Source organism: Rattus norvegicus, chromosome 3 (genome assembly GCF_036323735.1).
Source record: "Rattus norvegicus strain BN/NHsdMcwi chromosome 3, GRCr8, whole genome shotgun sequence".
Taxonomy (NCBI): domain Eukaryota; kingdom Metazoa; phylum Chordata; class Mammalia; order Rodentia; family Muridae; genus Rattus; species Rattus norvegicus.
This window is the reverse complement of record NC_086021.1, coordinates 72,776,343-72,791,715: the sequence shown is the minus strand read 5'-3', so window position 1 is coordinate 72,791,715 and position 15,373 is coordinate 72,776,343. Positions and strand designations below refer to the sequence as shown.

General features: G+C 38.7%; 1 protein-coding gene across 8 annotated transcripts in view; it reads right to left on the bottom strand.

The window, feature by feature from the left end:
• B3galt1 (Beta-1,3-galactosyltransferase 1) overlaps window positions 1-15,373 on the bottom strand; it is a 573,038-nt gene that overhangs the window by 442,732 nt on the left and 114,933 nt on the right. The window contains exon 3 of one of the 8 annotated variants that reach the window (XM_063284269.1): window positions 14,375-14,412. The exons of the other annotated variants lie outside the window; for them this stretch is intronic. The gene's annotated coding sequence lies outside the window, so the exon portion shown is untranslated. The remainder of the gene's footprint in view (window positions 1-14,374; window positions 14,413-15,373) is intronic. 8 annotated transcript variants of the gene reach the window in all.

Here is a 15,373-nt window from a genome sequence, read left to right as displayed (position 1 = left end):
CGTTAAATCAGCACCAGTGTATCCACACTGTACAAACAGAAAGCTGAACTTGCCTATGCGTGGTAGCATGTAGCTCTAGTCTCCATCAAATCCCTCCCCTCAGAGAACATGGAAGCCCATGGAAGAGGAGGCAGAAGGAAAGGAAGGAGCAGAGAGGATAAAGAACACCAGGCGAACAAAGCCCTAAACCACCTGGGCAAAACTCCGACAAACTCCCGGAGCCTGAAGCAGCATGCACAGGTCTGCACAGGTCTGCACAGGTCTGCACTGGGTCCAAAGCAGATATATTATAGCATACTATTAATAGACAAGTGGGTCTCTGGTTCTTGTGCCTTATTGTGGAGCTCTTTTATTTTCTTGTTGGCTTACATTATCCCACTTCAGTGTGATGGTTTTCATCTTAATTCATTATATTTTACTCTGTTACGTTTTGTTGTTATCTCTTAGTAGCCAGCTCTTTCCTAAGTGAGACACAAAGGGAGTGGCTGTGAATAGGAAAGGCAGTTTTGAGGAAGTGGGAGGAGTAGAGGGAGGGGATACTGTATTTTTAAAGAAACAAACCAAACAGACAAACAAACAAACAGGCCTAACAACAGCTTTCTTTCTGATTCCAGGCGTTATGGAAATCTCCCCTTAGACAGATTCCAGATTACCTTGTCTTCACGGTAAACATACATCTTTAAAACATGTATCTCTAGGCCAAGCCCTTCCTCTTCTCTTTCCCACTGTAAGTGATGTTTCAGTCTACAATGTTCTTATGTCTCAAGACTGCAGCCTGACTATAGGCCCCTCTGCTGTGAATCCACACTGGGCAAATGCGACTTTGTCCATGATTGTTAAAGAATAAACCATGTAAGAAAATCATAAAATGTCTACAAACAGAGTTTCGCTACCGTGTGGTCTTTTGTGAGAAAAGGGGTTACGTTTCTGGATGAAGTCCTTCCCACGTTCATTACATATGGATAGTCCCCAAACCCCATTTGAATTTTCTTGTGTCAATGTATGTACCAATTCAGGATGAAGATTCTTCCACATTTGCAGTAATCATGTGGCTTTTCCTCTCTCTCCCTCTCCCTCTCCCTAAGGTAGTGTCTAATGGCAGATTATGCACTTCAGCCTTTTACAAATAAGTAATATCCATAAAAGTTCAAACAGTATTTTTTTAGGGATGTTAAAGGACCAATGGTAAAGGAAGGCTTTAAAGCATCTTCACATGTGTTCTCTCACCTACATAAAGGTCATCAATGTGATCCAGTGTTCTCTCATATTGAAAACATTTTCTCATGTTTCCTGCAGGATTTCTCACACACCTGAGTCTACCCATTCACTCTGCCTAGTAGAAATTCACTTGGCATTGCTAGAAGCATGGAGAATTGCTAAGGGAATCTTCCTCTACGGTTACAGACACAGACCCTTGCTCCCATGTGAGGTCTCTTTGCCAACAGACGGGTTATTCTTGTAGAAAATCATAAGATTTCTTTTATTTTTCTGGAGAAGCAAGTCAGAGGTGCAAACACAGAAAGAAGTCCATTACCCCTTACCAGAGCTTGTGAGACACACATTTAGTGCATCACTCTCTGTGCATTATCACAGTATGAGAAGAAAGCCAAAAGTCAGCATGGGGAAATCTGAAAATCTTCGGTATGAGTTCACACGAACATATTATTATTGGGAAGATGCTTTACACGAAATCTTACTTTTATACCCAACTGATTAAAATAAAATCCTGACTTCTTCAATTACATTATATTGAAAAGGTAAGCTGTTGAATGCAGAATTTGGGGACAAGTCATCCAAATTTAGATAAATTATTTTCAATATTTTTATTCTTGTCACTAGTTAACAAGAAAATAATAAAGAAAAAAAAGAAGCAAGAGTCACTTCTCCCTGAAGATCTGATTTCAGTTTCTTTTTGTATTATCCACTTTGAGAGTAGCAAAGAAACATTATGACTACTGATGGTAAAATTTTTCAGAAGAAAGTTTAGCTTCATTTTATCAAACTTATTAAATTGCTTGAAGGAGACATGCACAATACTAATCAAATGTCGTGGGTTGTAAAATTGAGAGGGGTTGTATTGGGCAGAATATGACGGTAGTTAAAAAGAGGGAAAACGTGGTCATACTTCTCCTCTCACTCCTCCTCCTTCTCTGTGTGAAATTCTCTTCGTAGACCAAACGAGATTTGAATACAGAAATCTCCCTGCCCCTGAATCCTGGGAGCTGGAACTAAAAACATGCTATCATGCCAGGCCCCATGCTTTTTTTATGCATGTATAAAATTCTCAAGAATAAGGAAAACTGTTTTTAAAAACCATTTTAAAAAGCCACTGAATATTATAAATTCTTACATTGTATTTCCTTGCTTCTATGAACCAGCTGTTCTATTTTTAACTTTTATTAAAAATGACACTATTTTTAAATAATCTTGTGGTGATTACCTTTCAATATCGCAATCCTTTAAAATTTGAGATACTCTATATCTGTGCATGCTGTGTTTCCTGGAGTTCCAAGGCAATACATTTTCTCATCGAAAATAAAAGACTAGTGCAACAGATGTAAACATTTGAAATTACAGTATTTTCATGAAAATTCTATTAGAATAACCATTTTCTATGAGCAAATAAATTGTAGAAATGCATTATGAGAGAGGGCATATATAGATTTATGTATGCTCTAGAGATATAATATGAAAAAATTGTGTGTTTAAGATTATATTTAGAATAAACTAAAATTCATATAGAAATGGGATTTAAATCCACATCGACTTCTGAAATGTCTTATGTAACTGCGTGGTGTTAGGTGTGCAAGTGATTTATACTTATATTTTCCAACAGCTCCTGTGTTTTAAAGACATATCTTGAAGTGTTTAAGACAACAGGCAGTGGTGTCGTGGGAATTATAGGATTGCAGATGATGGAGGACATGAAGAAATGAGAGAAAACAGACCACAGTAGTGCAAAGTCTTGAAATTGGCCAGGGCTGGACTTGGACTTTCACGTATGAGTGTCCCTTCGTTTATATGAATCTGAAATTTTTCATAGTGAGACAGAAAGGACTACTGATTTATTTATTTGTTTACTTTTCTACAACTATGGAACAGACAAGTAAAAGTACAGTCTCCTTGGCAAGAAAAGTGTTATTTATTCACTGTTTTCAGCCAGAAAGCTTGTTGAATTCCTTTGCTTAAATTTCAATATCTCCAGGACGGCCATGCATTGGTCTTGGAAATTAATGTTATAAATCTTGCAATGTGACAAATTACATCTTTAGCTTGGAAATATTTTCTACTACTGCATGCTTAAGTATCATTGGGTTTAATTTGTTTTGATTTACTTAGGCATTCTATGTTGTTCTCTACAAAATGTATTTTTGCTACTCAGTTAAGGTTTATTATTGCCTACATCCTGAGGACTATGATGCTGACTTTATCTTTTATGCTATGGCTTCTGCTTAATTACTTCTGAAACAATTAAACATTATTTCAGAGCGTCTAAGCTTTACTTGCCCATGTTATTATCTTCACTCTCTTTCTTCGGCTTACCTCCATTTTAATAATTTCTGCATCTTTCAAATCTTTTCCTTTACATTCTTTTCACCCTTTCTAAGAATGATGGAAATAGAGTTAAAGTTTCTTGCGATATAATGGATTTCAAAAATATTGTATTTCCTGACTTATCGTTGCTTGTGCCTATTAAGCAGACCTCTTGTTATAGAGTTCTTCCTATTCTTTTAGCTTCTAGATAATGTTCTTAGCCCAGAGGAGCAACATTGTCATCTGAAAATCACATCTTAAGATATCTTCTCTTTCAGAAAGACTGATTAGATTCCAGGTAACAATTACTAGTGATCAGAAGGGCTGCATGCTCTGACAATCTCTTCCCAAGATATATCCTAATGTCCTGACATTGGACCAAATTTCATGCTCACATCTCTAACAAAGTAGACAGAGTAATATATAAGCTATACATTTATTTTGTCAAAGCAGGAGTAGTTGGACAAGAGAATGAGATGTCCAGCTATTGTTGGAAGGATGACTTAAGACCTAATATTTGAAAATGATTATTTTAATTGTAGAAGGTGCCTGTACTGGCTAGTTTTGGGTGTCAACTTGACACAGGTGGAGTTATCACAAAAAGGAGCCTCAGTTGTGGAAATGCCTTCATGAGACCCAGCTGTAGGGCATTTTCTCAACTGGTGATCAAGGTGGGAGGACCCAGCCCACTAAGGGTAGTGCTGTCCCTGGGCTGGTGGTCTTGGATTCTATAAGAAAGCAAGCTGAGCAAGCCAGGAGAAGCAAGCCAGTAAGTAACATCCCTCCATGGCCTCACATCTGCTCATGCTTCCTGACCTGCTTGAGTTCCAGTCCTGACCTCCTTTGGTGATGAAGAGCAATGTGGAAGTGTAAGCTGAATAAACCCTTTCCTCCCCAAGGTGCTTCTTGGTCATGATGTTTGTGCAAGAATAGAAACCCTAAGACTGTGTCCTTTGGTGTCCAATTGACGTTCAGTCATGAAATCTAGTCAGGGACCCCACTTAACTATGCAGTAGTGTACCCTTTGCAATTTAGTGCTAAAGAATTTATCAAGAAGTGATACTCCATTAAAATTAAAATAAAAAGAATCACATGTATTCTTGAGAAGATTTTGATGACTGGTAAATTCACTTGAAATTTTACCAGGCTGAAATGATTACAACCATATTCCATTGGTAAAGACTTCCAGGACCTCTGTTGGCCTCAATATTATTTTCTGAGAAAAATATTTACTCCTGACCATTTAATCTCTCACCTTTCTCACTGTAAAGGTAAGGCCATTTGTCAACTGAACTCTTCTTTTTTTCATTGCATTGCAGATAATTAATTGTGCTGTCCACACAACTGACTCCTGAAATAAGTGTATTCTCTCTAGGAGGTAGCACAGGGGACGCTATAGCTTCATACCAAAGGAACTTCTGTTGTCCAAATATCATCAAAATTGCAATTAGGAGAAAGAATAGAGAAGATTGCCCTAAAGAAAGGCAGTTCATTTATTTCTCCTGCTATCCATAGTTCCAGCACTACGTTAGACCGTTAATAAGCTGCGCACTTACGTTTTGTTTTTTGAATTGTGGACTAGGGCACGCTATCAATTTTCTATTAGGAAAATAACAACAGTGAGCATGATAGGTCATAAATTCTCTCTAAAGTTGGCTCCACCCCTAACCTTGCCCTAGCTTTTCCATGACTTCATCCTATTATTATCAATGCCAGTACAAGCTTCTAGTTGCTCATGTCCATACCTTTGTGCCCTCGCGGTTTCATCTTTAACACTGACACCCACTTGTACTCTTAACATTACATATATACGGATGGACTGGAAAAATGTCTCAACTCTTAAGGACACTTGCTGATCCTGAAGAAGATATGAGTTCAATTCCCAGCACCCACATTGAAGCTCAAATCTTTTTGTTGCAACACTTCCAACATTATACATAACCTGCACGGGCTCCTGTGTGCACATGATACCCACTCAAGTACTCAAGCACATGCACAGACCTGAAGTTAATTAGCTAATTAAAAAATAAATAAAATAGATTCTGCTGTCGAACATTTTCCACTGTTCCCCTTGTTATCATCAGGACAGAGACTACTTAAATGTACTGGGGTATAGTGAAAAGCTTCTTGATTCCTTTTTATGCCCTCATCATCCTTTTGAGAAGAGAACACTCCACAGAGAAATCAGATGGTCCCACTAGCATATAAGTCAGATCACGTCACAAGCCGTGTTCTCCCATGGCTACTATCTCATTTAAGCAGCTGCAAGTGCAAGGTCCAAGAAGGACTGACCCTCCATTTGCTCCTTAACCTTATCTGTCACTCTTATCATCGCGCTTGCACCACCAAACCGACAGGCCTGTTGTTCTGCAAATTCTCCTGAGAACTATGCTCTGTTTCTTGTCCCGAAGCCCTTGCCTCCAGATATTTTCATGCCTGTTCTATAAGCCCTCAGAAGAGGACTCCCTCAAGACCACCTTTAAATTAACACCATACTTCCTTGGCATTCGTTCTCTTACCCCTTGCTTTTATTCTCACAGTATTTATAGTGGGCCACCATACTGTGCCTCTACTTAGACATCTTGCTTGTCATGGGCAGCTTTCTATGTTTCTGCTTGTTTTTTCAAATGAAAGTATACTAAGAGAAAAGCCATCTCATTGAAATGGGACAAGGCAAACCAACAGAAGCAAAAGAGCCTCAAGAGAAGGCACAAGATTCAGAGGACCACCGATTGTCATGTTCAGGAGCCCCACAAAACTGTTCAACTGAAAGCTGTAACATATACAGAGGACCTGGTGACGTTTCCCGCATGCCTTGTCCTTCATGTTGCAGTCTCTGTGAGTTCATATGACCTTTGTTCGGGTGATTTAATGACCTCCTGGTATCCTCCTTCATCTCCTCTGACATTCTTTCTGTCTCCTTAGACTTGACGGTAACAGATCATTCAGAGATGTATGTTTCAAGGTGTTTCTCTATGTTCCTCTCTTTCTCTGTCCATTTCTTTCTCTCTGTCTCTATCTTTCTGTGTTTTTCTCTGTGACTGTTTCTGTGTCTCTGTTGCTCCCTGTCTCTTTTCACTTTTGCCTTTTCTCTCCCTCCCTCCACCCTCCCCCTGTAATTTCTAGCCCTGAGTCAGTATCTGTTCCCATCTGCAGCATATGGAACAGTCCTCTAGTTTTACTCAAGCTCTCTATTGGCTGGAATTTCAACTTGTTTTTTGACTGTAGTATCCTCAGCGTCTAGAATGGTTTACCAAGGTAAAAAAAAAATCAACAGGTAGCATGAAGGAGAGGCGCGGCAACCTTGGAAACTAATATAACCTGCCACATCAACTTGGCTGGACATTGTTCTTTGCATAAATATTTCTGTCTCGTATCTCTATGAGATTGTGTTTGTAACCTGTTTGGAGGAAACTGAGGCTCTTCATAGGGAAAAATTATCAGATATGATACAGAGGTAAGCGGAGAGCTGGATACCAAACTCAGCCTTTACCACCCCCCCCCCCAACTACACACGGTCTTTTCATCAGACAACCATGTGCTTCATTTTATCAAGTATTTTTGGGGGGGCGATAATTTATCTTCTTAGTAGGTTCATGGAACAAAGCTTGCTCATTTTAATCCACATTTCAATCATGTATTATATAATTTCCATATTATTAATTATCACCATAGTCATATTTCCTTCTGGGTTCTTCACTAGCAAGTTCCAAAACAATTTTCTTCGTGTTGCTGTTGTTTGTTTTTCCCAGTTAAGGTGCAGCATACAATGTTGAGTCCCAGTGGGAATGAAGCTTGTATTTATTCCACTTTCGGTATGCTCCTGTCTTTGCAAGGATATCCTTCTCAATACTCTTCTCATTTTTATTTAGGGTGTAGAGGGTTTGTATGACTTCTTCAAATTTCCTGTAAGGTAGGATGGCGATGCAGATGAACAGATGGATTAATTAAATACAAATTGCTATAGCAGGCTATATTATTTTGTACTGTTACAAAACCACCTTTCTCAAAAAGTCTTCTATAGTATTAGTATACACTTTCCTGTGAATGAGAATATAAGCAGCAGCCGATGCACAGGGGTGCCACACCCAGGGTGTATCCAACACAAAGGAAGAAGGCTTCCTCGGATCCTGTCTATTCCACATAAATATTTCTGAGATGAAGTTACTTTGTACTAGGACAATGACATCCTCACATCCTACAGGCTATCCAGGAAAAAAAATGAAGCAGTTTGTTTCATGAATACTCAAAGGTCTATGTCTTGGTTCTTTGTTTGTTGTTTGATTTTTGTTTTGTTTTGTTTTTTACAAAACTCATTTTTCTGACCTCCAACAGGATGTAAGATATCATCAAATGTGCTGACTTTGCTTAGAGTACCACATTCATCCAGGACTTGGGTCAACTTTAATACCTTTCTATATTTGTTATCCACAGTTTGAGGTGGGTGGTGAACATTCCATGGCCTTCTCTTTTGTCTCTCAACCTAGATGTTTCTCTTCCATTTTAGCAGGTGGCAGACTCCCTTTCACGGGCTCAGAGAAGGCATACAGCAACACAGAGAAGAGAAAAGACTGGAAATTATTTCTCTCACATTCTAGGGATCCACGAGTTTAAGCATGTGAGAATGTTTTTATGGAACTAGGAAAAAGAAGGAAGACATACATTTATGAGTAATGGTCATGTTGTGATGACCAGTAGGAAAGCGGAGAATGGCTAAGAATAACAGGGTGGCAGGAATGGGCTCTACCTTTCCTGGGACTAACAGGCAGCAGAACTCTGGAGACTCAATGTTCAATGTTCAGGCAAGCTGGATCACTCTGACCAGTCAGAAAATCCCAGACACCCTAGGTCTAACTCAAGAGCAACAAACAGCTGTGACTCCAGTAATAAATCCCAGGATCTGCAGCCCCTGTTAGAAGGTGGCCTTAAAAATATCGCTACCAAGGTGGACAACAGTGGAGGGTAATATTTCTGAAATGACTGCAGTGGTCCTTTGGAAGACACACAACAAACTCACTAATCAGTAAGTGCTAAGTTATGATAAATGCCTACAACTAATCATATATGAGTGGGGTATTGTGATTTAGAGTTTAGAAAGTTACTTTAATGAAAGAATAATTTCTAAATACATTTCAGATAATTTTATTGACTATCCTGAAAGCAGAATTTTACCTGCCCTGTCAAATTTCTTGTTTCTATGAGATTCACACATGTTAATGCAACTGTAAGGAACAATTAATAACCCAATGTAAATTAACTTTAAGAACTTAAGCTTAAATAGTAGGCGCCATTTTGATAATATAATTTTGAGTTTCATAGAACGATCCTAAGGCATCATTTTCCCCAATAGTTTGTTTTTTTTGTTTGTTAATGTTGCAGACAGGCATAACATGTGGGAAATGAATAACAATAATCACAATCATGTTTTGAGTTAATTTTAATCCCTTATTAACTTCCCACGTTTATAAAAACATTGGTCCTTGGGTGGACAAACAAATCATTCTTGCAAATTATTATAGCCTTTTCTAGTGCTTTGCCACTCTATTTCAGAGTGATTCTGGGAGGCTGCATGCTATGTCTGGTATCTGGACCAGTTCTCTAAAGCAGAGGATTAAATTCTGAGGAAACAGGGAAAAGATGGAATTAGCTTATCATGGAATTAATTCTGAACCATTTCTGAGGGACAACATGTGTTTGCTATCACTGCTTTTCTTGGGGTAGAGGACAGAAAGATGTCAATGCTTAAGTATCACCTAGCCCATGTGCGGTTGACTTCCTGTGCAAATTTAGACTTGTTGTCTACTGAGCATTTCCAAGACAACACAGATATGCAGTTTCCAAAAGTTGCTAGAAAAATAATATTTCAGAGTTAATCATGTCATTTTAAGATTGAATATTTGTTTGCTAAATGGCTAAGAAAAATATTCTTATGTAATGGCTACATGATTACACCTAAAGCAACCAGAAATTGTAGGTGCAAATTCTCATGATTATTTAAAAACTCTTGAGAAACTGTGGCAGTAGAAGATGGAATTTTTGTGGCTCCAATAATGTGTGCCTTTTTCTAAATACTAACAATTACTATCAACAAAAGGTAAGTGAAAATTCACACTAATAAAGAGAAGCTAATTGTTCAGGATAAAATAACTCCATAAAGTGTGTGCTTAAAATTCCGAGGAGCTCAAGATCTAAAAAAAAGTGGCTTATGAAGAGTTACCCAAACTATTATGTTTTCATGTCAAGTAAGCCTACTCTTTGTTTCACTTGGACTCCAGTTTCAGAATCCTAGAGATGTTTAAGAAAGGAGAGTCCTGATTTGCTTTTTATTGGTGCAACAAACACCATGGCCACAACTAACCCGGGAGCAAACAGGTTTATTTGGTCTGCACTTCCACTTCACAGTCTGTCATTTAGAAAAGTCAGGACAGAAACTCATGCAGGAGCAGAGGAGGGAACGGGGAGGTAGGATCTGAAGCAGAGACTATGGAGGGATGCTGTTGATATGATGTGATATGCTGTTGATATGATATGAGGTGATGTGATCAACTCATAGCTTGATACGCAGGAATTGCTAAGCTTGCTTTCTCATACAGCCTAGCACCTCCTGCCCAAAGATAACTCTCCCCACAGTGAGTTGAGCCTCCCACACTAATCATGAATCAAGAGGATGCTCCAAAGACAGACTCGCAGGCCAATCTGAGGATAGCAATCTCCATTGAGGGTTTCTTCTGCCCATATATATCTGGATTTATGTCAACTTAACAAAAACAAACCAAACAGACAAGACAAAAAAAAATCCTAGTCACATTGGAGAGATATTGAAGGATCTAATTACAGGTCACTCATCCCAACATGATGAAGCTTGGAAGTTTAAAAACACTAATGCACCTCTTTTATTTCAGCAAAATCTCCATCTGAGGCTTTTCAGTCAAAGCTAAAATCGGATATATTTTGTGCACAAAAAATAGCTCAAAGTGTAATTAGGAAAGCCTGGTCCAAGTCAGCCTCGTACAACAAGGTTAATAGGCAGTGCCCTGGCCAGAAAGAGAAGTTATCTGGAGTCAGATCTGAAAAGAGGGTGGTGGTATAACTCTAATGACTGCATTGCCAATAGAAAATAATTAGGACTAACATGACACAGGAGTAGAGAACTGTGGCCATTTTTGGCTTCAGTTACCTAGATTTACCTATTTTCTAGCCGATTGTTTTCTGTTTTAATAAATTTTAGAAAATGGCATAAAGAGTTGGACTGTTAGTTGCAGACATTAGGTTTTATGATTTTGAAATTATAAGTGATCCTTAATTATTTACCAAGAGCTTCTAGTTATCAACAAAGTTATTAGAGATATGCTACTTAGGGGACAAGAATATCTTGACATTAGCTGCCTTGAACAAGTCTGTTTTATCTTCTTACCGTGTAAACTATATTTATAGAAAACCTTCATTGAAAGTTTAATAAGAATTACAGAGTGGTCAGCAGTAAACGAACACAGGATATCACTAATCCACAGGTCTTCTTTCTATCTCCAATCACAATGCTCTTTTTTTTTCCCTTAGAAGTAACTATGTAGACCTGACTAGTTTCCCAGCAACAGTGTACTTTATGGTAATTTACAAAAAAAAAAGTTTATGTTCAGCAAGTGGGTTCATAGTTTCATTCTTTTGTTCTCAAATTTTCTCAAAAGTATGATTGAAAATAATAATTGCAACTGTTCCCTTAATGCTATTCCACTCTGTGACATCACAACTGCTTATACATTCCATTGTTCAGAACATTTACCTTGAATTCAGCTTTGAGATACCTGGCACATCTGCATGAATGTATTTTCTATGCATTCTAAAGCCCAGGCATGAATTTCATAGAAGCCACATAGCTGAGGGAGAGTGTGGGAGTGCAGGGGTTCAGGGTATGCACGCTTAGACATAATTAGATGGACACATGACTTTCAGTCTTTCAAATTTATATACTTAACATTCCTATGCACTTTGAACACGGCCTTTCGACCACCTGTATATTGGGCAGGTTAATTACATCACTATTTTCAATTACTGACTCATCTGTCCGTCAGTATTGTGTAAACTACCTATATCTGAAGTATTGTGCTAGGCACCAGGACATATGATGACTAGATAAGGGGACACCACAAACCCTGAAGAATGATAAATATCTGTCCCCAAGAGTATGATTATTATTTCAGAGTATGTTTATTATTCTTTCTTTCAGAAGAGTCTTAAAGTAGAAGCCCAGAATGAAATGCATCTTCCTGGTGATGATGAGAGACCATGTTCAAAAGCAGGATGCAGATTTCTTCTCTTTACTTGGTGTCAGATGTTTAATAACTGTCCATAAAGCTTTCTCAAGTAACAGAAAAAAAATACCGGGTTGCTGTTTTGAATGTCGCATGTTAGAGGTATTTAGGTGGTAAAAGTGCTGATTAAATGAAGTAGAGGTGTCTCAAAGCTGGAAATAATTGTGTGCTAAGCCTGATGTCAGAATAACATTTAATCAGTCTGGATTTAAGCAGAAGTTTTGATTTCATTTTAATTCAATAGATACTCCCTCCTGAGTGTCTGAGCTTTCTCACACACATCTACTGGGCTCATAATTACAAAATTAGTGCATGTAAGTCATGTTCAAAGGCCCTGAATCAGTACAGCTTCAATACTCAGTCACAAATATATGTGTGTGAGCATAAGGCAGAATAAAAGGAAAATAAGGAGGAACTTGAGAAAGTCTAGCACTGAATAGCAAGATAACCGTCTGCGCAGTATAGCAATTCTCTTAGTCCCATACTAATTTGTCACAAGTGTTAATTCAGATAACCCAAGTCTTTCAATGGTCTGCACACCATGCAACGGGAGAATTACATATCATTTGGAGATGTATGAATAGGTGATCCCCCCCCCCCAAGCATAGCACCACAGTGTTCTTAATCCATTAAACCTCATATTATTTGAGATAAATGCTTCTGTTAAATAGATGTTTTCCCCTTTTGGTGGCATGGGGGTCTCCGCCCTTTTAAAACATTTCACAGGGCAGAATCTCTTGATTGTTTTTTTACAGCTTGTCCCTGCATTACTTTTAGAAAAGGAGAAAACACGAGTCTCCCACAAAATAACAACCCCCCAAAAGTTGCTCTCCTCAAAATGAAAATGTTAAACAGCAAATGCCAAAGGAATGCCCAAAGTTCACAATGGGAATTTGCGTTGAATACAAGACACAAACAACAGGGTTCTGTCTGCTGTGGACAAACAAAGGCTACAGGTTTTTCTAGGCACTGATCCGCCAGAGAGGCCACCTATCAACCAGCACCACGGTTTCTGGTCACAATGAGAATCATTTTCAGCTGTGTATTAGGTAATAGGGTAGATTTATGATAGTGAGGGAGGCTGATAAAACCACTGACAAGATGTAGCTTGTAGAAGTAAATAAATGAACCAGAAGGAGCAGCTGGGAGAGAAGCACGGGCATATGTATGTGCATTTGGTTAAAATGCAATGTCGCCTTCCAAAAGGATGTGCAAAGAGCTCTCTTTTCCTCCTGTGTTCACCTCCAGGCATAGAATTTAAACAGGCTACTTTCGAATTTCATTGTCTGTCTGCTGCTAGAAAATCAGGTATCGTCTATGTAAGCGTACTATTATCGCTGTAACTTTACAATTCCTCACAACAACCCCCGTGGCTATGAGCAAATGCTTGCTACAGAAGTGTACCCTGTCAGCTAAAGAAAAGTGAGAAGGGGTAAGATTGCCCTAGGTCTTACAGACTTGTCTCTATATCAGTATGGTATGCACACTATTTTTGATTGACCATTTTGGGAACCTCTACACACACACACACACACACACACACACACACACACCACACACACACACACACACACACACACACACACATTACTACAGAGAACACTGCTGAGTGTCAAGTTAGAGAAAAGCTCTTCCTTGGATTATATAATTTTAATTATGTCTTCCTTCTGGCATTTTAGCAGGTGGCATTTCAGTGATCAGTGAAGCCTCGGCATCTGTGCATGCCGGCATCTTATGCGAGTTGCCAGCCCACTGATCTAGAATTACATTATTGTCACCGTCATTTATAGGTGTTATAAAAACTAGGTCTATCGTCTCTCCTCATTTGTTGCAAAGAGTTATCATTGAATCTCGTCTATTAAATTCTAAGGAAAACTCTCATCCAAAATTTCTTTCTCATCACCTTTTCAGTCCTTTGAAGAATTTCACTTACAGCAACTGTGGTCCTCAGACAAACAGGACCAGGCTTTCAAAGACGACTTAACATTCTAGGTGTTTGGTGTGTGATAGCTGAATGATTAAATATGCCAAATCTATTTCCAGAAGACACCATTTGTACATTTTAGGGCAACTGCACCTTATATAACTATACTATATGGACAGTTCTGGCTTTGATGCAAGGCTTAACACCTGTTGTAATGTCTACTATCTCATCTCATCTGCACAGAATTCTTGGGGCCAGGCATTTAAGGAATGCATTCAATATGTGCTGAGTATATTCTATATGCCAGGCACTCTCTTGGCACTAGGGGAGAAAAACTTAGAGAAACTTCCCCCACTTTAAAGGAGGAGTTACTCTACATAGAGATTTCCATGGCTAGTGTGCAAATGAATAGAATGAGAGACTGGCCTCTCATAAGCACTAATGCAGATAAGACATACATCCATTAATCAAATCTTGCATCCCCTGCTTGTGGTATCTTTCCCCCTTAAGAACCTCCTATGGTCGAATACCAATTCCTTCAAGGAACAATAGCAACAAACTTTCAGCAAATAAATTATGTGCCAATTATGGGAATTGGAAACATTACCTTGGGCTTCACAACACTTCGCGTGCATTTGGCAAACCCTGTATAAAAAGGGATTTCAAATTACTAATTATCAGGAGCAGTGAGAGTTTATCATAAGTGTGTGATTGCAATACAAGACATAGTTGATTGAGAGAAGAAAGACTTTCTATAGTATATATCCACTTTTCCTTTGCTTTTTAAGAACATGTCCTGGCATTTCACAGATCAGACAAAATTAATATACTAATAAATACTATTGTTATTTTCTTTTTTCTACCAGCTGAGGTCTAACTTTGGTTAATGCACCATGTGCATTGTTGGGTCATCAACTTCTCTATTTTTGGTCCTGTTTCCTCTACCCATTTCCTGTAGAATAGACTTCCAATGTCCCACACTGGAGTGAGGAAAAAAACAAAAGACAACAAATTAAAACACTGTGAAGAAAACAGTTGAACTTCACCTGACACACATAACCTTATATTTGTGTCCTACACAGTTTGGTGTCCAGATGTTGGCTTTCTATCCTCTGACTGCTTCTGTGGTACTTTCAGACTCCCGGTGTGAGCAGTCTCCCAGATGGAAGTCGCTGACACAGCAACATCTTTTCTGGCTGACACTTGTACTTCTCCTTTGTCCACTTTTTGCAGCAATACATTTCTATAACTCATACTTGCCGTTTACTTCAGGATGGCCCAAGCTTGCCTCTTTTCTGTAGCACCCACACTGGGCTCAGGATCATGGGAAATTGTAGAACTGCCCACCTTATCCCTGGACTGGACTGGAGATCCTATCAGAGCAAGTCTTAGTTACATGGTAACACATAATAGTGCCCACCTTACATCACTGAACTTTGTAGTTTTACAGACAGTCCCCAGGCCTCAGGAGAATCAAGAGACTTAAAATATCTATGGAATTACTTCACTCTGGAAATATAGGGAAGAGGAAAACTCTGCATCCAAATGTAAAATGTATCTTAGCTCCACAAATAGGCTTCTGACAACTCTCTCACCCTGTCTTTTT